General features: G+C 43.9%; 1 pseudogene; it reads left to right on the top strand.

The window, feature by feature from the left end:
- Positions 1–891: 891 nt before the first annotated feature.
- LOC144305504 (S-adenosylmethionine decarboxylase proenzyme-like) lies at positions 892–1,625 on the top strand (annotated as a pseudogene).
- Positions 1,626–6,000: the final 4,375 nt, after the last annotated feature.

The raw sequence follows: 6,000 nt of genomic DNA, 5'->3' as shown, positions 1-6,000 counted from the left end.
TCAAAATAGGCTTACCTTTTCAAGAATTTATTGCTAACAGTGCCTCTACTTCAGTCTGTTTTTGTTGGTTATTTTTTTTAAAAACCTTCAGATTTATGCCCATAATTATATTTATTTGCCCACATAGGAAGATCCTTAGCACTCATCTTATCCCTCCCCTTATCCAGATGCGTGGAACTGAGGTCCAGTGAGTTCCTTTGAAGACGGGGTAGTTGCTGGTGCAAGATTTTAGAAATATTGTAGTTGTTGGTAGGATTAATAGTGCCTACATTTTTCTCCTGATGATTTTTAAATAATAGAATCACCTTACATAGATAAAGCAGGACTTGGAATTTCACCAGGTGAAGCAAAGTTTGCAAACTCGATACAAAGAAAGGGCCCCTGTTGAGACAGAGGACCCTGGGGCTTCTTGCTGAGAGACTGCCTTGCTGTCACTTGGAATTTAGTGCACTGCATTGATAATTGTTTGTACTTTTTAAATTAGCATTCCTAATATTTGTCTATAGGGCAGTCTGATGCATCCGTACATGCATACTCTACAACTATTTAAGAACAAGGTGGGCTTTCACAGTAGGGCCAACGACATTAGCTAGCACTTGCTCTACTCTCTCTAGAGGGGAAATAGAAGACTTACAAGATGGACTGTATCTGCTTCTATTTCTAACAGACTCACGTTCAACTCTCACTCACAAAAAAAAAAAAAAAAAAAAAAAGTCCAGGAAAATCTTATTAATCCTTTAAAAAACAGTTAATGTAAAATTATAGCAAAAAAAAAAAAAAAATAGGAACCTGAACTTTAGTAACACAGTTGGAACAATCTGCAGCGGTGGGAGAAGAAATTTAATTTAGTTGATTTTCTGTGGTTGGCGGTTGTTCGCTAGTCTCACGGTGATGGAAGCTGCACATTTTTTTGAAGGGACCGAGAAGCTGCTAGAGATTTGGTTTTCCAGGCAGCAGCCCGCCGCCGACCAAGGAGCAGGAGATCTTCGCACCGTCCCGGGATCCGAGGGGGACATACTTCTGTAAGGTGTGCATTGTCCAATCCTGAGTGTGACAAAAACTGACAAGCAGGAAGCTTATACACTCAGCGAAAGTAGCATGTTTGTCTCCAAGAGACATTTCATTTTGAAGACATGTGGTACCAGCCTCTTGCTGAAAGCACTGGTTCCCCTGTTGAAACTTGCCAGGGATTACAGTGGGTTTGACTCAATTCAAAGCTTCTCGTATTCTCGCAAGAATTTTCTGGAAGTTTCTCACCAAGGGTATTCACACCTGAATTTCCAGGAAGAAATAGAATTTCTTAATGCAATTTCCCCCAAATGGAGCAGCATATTGGGACGTATGAATTCTGAGTGTTGGTACTTGTCTGGTTTGGATTTCCCAGAGACTCGGGTAACCAGTCAGCCAGATCTAACCCCGGAAATTCCGCCCCAGCAGTGTGGGCCCAGTTCTACATAAAATATGGTGTTACCATGAAGGCTGTCACTTGTAAGAGTGGAATTCATGACCTGAGCCCAGGTTCTGTCATTGTTGCCACATTGTTCAATCCCCGGGGGTATTGGATGAATGGAATGAAATCGGATGGAACTTATTGGACTATTCACATCACTCCACAACCAGAATTTTCTTTTTTTTTAAGATTTTATTTTATTTATTTATTCATGAGAGACACACAGAGAGAGGCAGAGACCTAGGCAGAGGGAGAAGCAGGCTCCATGCAGGGAGCCCGATGCGGGACTCGATCCTGGGACTCCAGGACCATGCCCTGAGCCAAAGGCAGACGCTCAACCACTGAGCCACCCAGGTGCTCCTTAAAAATAATTTCTGAAATGACACTTGTTTCTGATAATGATTAGCTCTAGGTAGGAAAGAGGGAAAGAGAAATTTGTTTTCTTTCTTTCTTTTTTTCTTGAGAGAGAGAGAACAGAGCAGAATGAGCAAGAGAACATGAGTGAGGGGAGGGACAAAGGGAGAGGGAGAGGCAGCTCCCCGCTGAGCGGGGCTCAGTCCCAGGACCTCAGGATCATGACCTGAGTGGGAGGACTCAGGTCCCTTTAATGGACTGAGCCACCCAGTGCCCCAAGAAATTTATTTTTCATTTTAAAGCTTTCTGTAGTATTGAGATACTTTCTTCCCTTTGTAAGTGCCATTTTTTTTTGTGTGAGGAGTTTGGCTGCAAAGGCCTTCCAGGCGGCTTTGCTTAAACCCTCACTACAGTGACTTTATAATAAAAGGAATTTTTCATATTGGATGACAAAGAACTCCTCTAACTACCTCCGTTCTACAAATTCAAGCATAGTGGACTACCAGCTTTGAGTGGTTTCTCTAGAAACCAATGGTGGGTTTAATAGTAAGCCAATTGTTTGGGCTGGATGACTGAAACGTGGCCCAATTGATCTTAACCATACTAGCTTTTGAAGCACACAGCCACATGAAGCATTTAGTTGTTCATAAACACCTCTCTCTCTCTCCTTATGGAAAAGTAGAGGATCACTGTAGGATCTCAAGAAGAATTTCTGGACCATAGCATATCCCTGTGGAGAAATATAAGTAACAGAATGTGAACAAAAACCCAAGGATTACCACACCACACCAGTGCTTACCAGACTCACTTCACACTTGATCTTAGCCAAATGGCCAAGAAGCCATCACCAGACTCATTTCAAAGGAAGTGGGTTTGGGAATCCCCAGTGACCCACAGACCCATAAACTATATATACCCATGTGAAAGCAATCAATCAGGAAGCTAAAAAATATGTGGTGTTCTCAATAAATTCCTAATTAATGATTCAAAACATTAGTAATCTGGGCAGCCCTGGTGGCTCAGTGGTTTAGTGCCGCCTTTGGCCCAGGGCATGATCCTGGAGACCTGGGATGGAGTCCCGCATCGGGCTCCCTGCATGGAGCCTGCTTCTCCCTCTGCCTGTGTCTCTGCCTCTCTCTCTCTCTGTCTCTCATGAATAAATAAATAAATAAAATCTTTAAAAAACAACACAAAACTTTAGTAATCTGTAATTTCCTTTTATCCCTATTCAGGACCTGCTTCTAGATAGGCCCACAGTAGGTACTAAATAAAATCTTGTAAAATTTAACCAAAAGAAGGAAGCCTGGTTTGTGTAGTTCCTGTGTGAGTTTTTTTTTTTTTCCTGTGTGAGTTTAGAGACCACACACACATACACACACAATGTCTGTAACTTAGCACATCTTACCTAATGCTTCAAAAAACCCTCCCAAAGACCCCCCAAAAATAAATAAATAAAACCACCCCATACAAAAGATCTCTAGCTTGTTTAAAGATACAAAGATGAAAGGCCAAACTAGAAAACAATATAGAAAACAATCTTTACAAATTTGGAAAAGAAAATGAGTTTTTAAGTATGCTATGGAAGGCGCAAATCATAAAAAAAAATATTGATAAATTCTATACCATTTGGGGGCACCTGGGTGGCTCAGTGGTTGAGCGTCTGCCTTTGGCTCAGGTTGTGATCCTGAGATCCTGGGATCCAGTCCCTCATTGCGCTTCCCGCAGGGATCCTGCTACTCCCTCTGCCCATGTCTCTGCCTCTCTCTCTATGTCTCTAATGAAAAATAAATAAAATATTTTTAAAAAATTCTATTTCATTTAAGCTATGAATTTGCTTTTATTAAAAGAATTCATAAAGCCAAAAAAAGCTACAAACATATCACTAAACTGTGTAACCAATGTATTATTTGTATATAAAACATATGTTGAAAAAAAAACTTATGTTGTAATGCATTACATCATTTATATGTGTATATATACTATTTTTAAAAAAGATTTTATTTATTTGTTCGTGAGAAACACAGAGAGAGGCAGAGACACAGGCAGAGGGAGAAGTAGGCTCCCTGGGGGAGCCCGATGTGGGACTCCATCCTGGGACCCCAGGGTCACACCCTGGGCCTAAGGCAGACGCTCAACCACTGAGCTACCCAGGCGCCCCAGTATATATACTATTTTGAGAACATATTTTACAGTTAAAAAAAAAAAATCAAGAACAACAAAATGCAGACTTGGAGCTGGAGGGAACTAAGTCCCTGAATATCCTCAACTTCAGTTATGTCATGTTCTCTGTGACCTTAAGAGCTCTGCCCTTGCAGGGCTCCCAGACCATTATTTATTTATTCTCCTAGAGCTTTAAGTGACAGTAAGTGTAGAACACCTGACACATGGCAAGAGTGCAACAAATGGTTAATGATTACAACTATAAATAAATAATAGTGTCAGAGCAAGACTGGAATCAAATTCAGCTTCTGATCTAAAACCGGACTGTTCCCAGAATGCTGGCTGGAGTCAGGTGGCCCTAGCTGTGGAGGGCAGGGGGAAGCAGGGCCTGCCCCAAGGAGCTGGGCCGCTAGGGACCTTCCCACTGCTGGCTCTGAAGCCTGAGCTGTGCGCCCTAGACACGGCTGCCTCTTGCAGTGAGTCTCTGCCTAAAGCTGCCAGCTGGGCTGGGCCCAGTTGGGGGAGGAGAGGTGGGGTGGGGTGGGGTGGGGTGGGGTGGGGTGGGTGGGACACCGGCAAACATACTCGGGGTGGGTAGTCACCTTACATTTTTAAATTGAAGAAACCAAATGTAAAGCTCATGAGGCCCTGGCTCAGCCACACTGAAACCAGGAGCCCTTAACTCTAAACAGGCCTCTGAGACAAATTCTCCCAGACTCTTGGCCCATTAAATTATCTATTTTGTTTACACACTTCGAACTGTCAAGTAAGATCATGCAAGAGTGAAAAACAAGGGACTGGCCAAAAAAAGAAAGAAAGAGAAGAAAGAAAGAAAGGAAAGAAGAAGAAAGAAAGAAAGAAAGAAAGAAAGAAAGAAAGAAAGAAAGAAAGAAAGAAAGAAAGAAAGAAAGGCCTGAGTGATGCTTGTTTTGATGCTGATGCCTGAGACGATTGGGGCCAGGCCAGCAGAGACAGCCCAGAGCTCCAGGGCCACTTGGTTCTGGAAGATCCAGAATCAGGACTGCTCCCTCCCTGCGGGGTCCTTGGAGTCAGGAGTCCCCTCCTCCAGACCTTTGCAATAGGAAGCTGGGTGTTCGGTGGCTGGGGTGGATGGAGCAAGTGACTTCCATGGAACGAGCAGACCGCTCCGTTCACACCACAAATAAGCCACAAATAAGTTCTTATCTGATCCTCTATCTGTACGTTTTATTCCAAAAGTATATTCACCATGAACCTTTCATTCTAGGGCTTTTTGAGGAATCATTTGTTTGTACAATGAGAGCTTAGGTCAAGGGAGTTTGGTTCTTCTCCAAAACACTGAGAGAAAAATGGGCTTATTGTGAATGGCCCAAGAACTGTCCCAAAGGGCACAGACCATGCAGTCCCAGTGCCCCACTGGCCATGGTTGGGGGGCAAAGGGTACAGTGGTCCCATTCACATTGTCCCATGCTTAATAGCCAAGGGTTCAGAGAACTGGGGTAGAGTCAGCAGAACCCAGGAGTGGGAGCCACTCTGGATCTGCCGGGCTATAGCTTGGCAGGAGGCTTCAGCTGGGACCAAGTGAGGCCCAGAGCTGACACTCAAGCAAGTCCTCGTCCTCCCCTGTGCCCTGACCCTCCTTCTAACTGCCACTTTGGCCCCCAGCCTAGGCAACCCCTGCACAGAGCAAGGGCAGACGCGCTAGAAAGAAGAGGCATCCAGACCAGGCCTCCCAGAATGGCAGCTGGTCCAGGAGGTCAGGAGGCCCCAAGGTGAGGAGAGGAAAGATTCACCTGGCAGAAGACTGATAGGGCTGCTTTGGGGAATTTCATGAGAGGAAGTTGATCCACATAGGCATGGTCTGGTAACTTCCTTCCTGTAAGCTGCTGCTAACGTTTTGCTGCTCTTTCAGTCTTTTTTTCTTCAGAGACCTGTCCCTGGTTCACAACCAGATGAGTTCTAGGTCAAGCTCCAAACATAGAACAAGTGATACACGCAAATGGACATTTTAGGGAGGTACAAGTAAAATCTAGAACTAGACTAGAATATCTGTAGAA

Source organism: Canis aureus, chromosome 35 (genome assembly GCF_053574225.1).
Source record: "Canis aureus isolate CA01 chromosome 35, VMU_Caureus_v.1.0, whole genome shotgun sequence".
Lineage (NCBI taxonomy): Eukaryota > Metazoa > Chordata > Mammalia > Carnivora > Canidae > Canis > Canis aureus.
The sequence above is the reverse complement of the archived record's forward strand: the minus strand, read 5'-3'. Positions and strand labels throughout refer to the sequence as shown.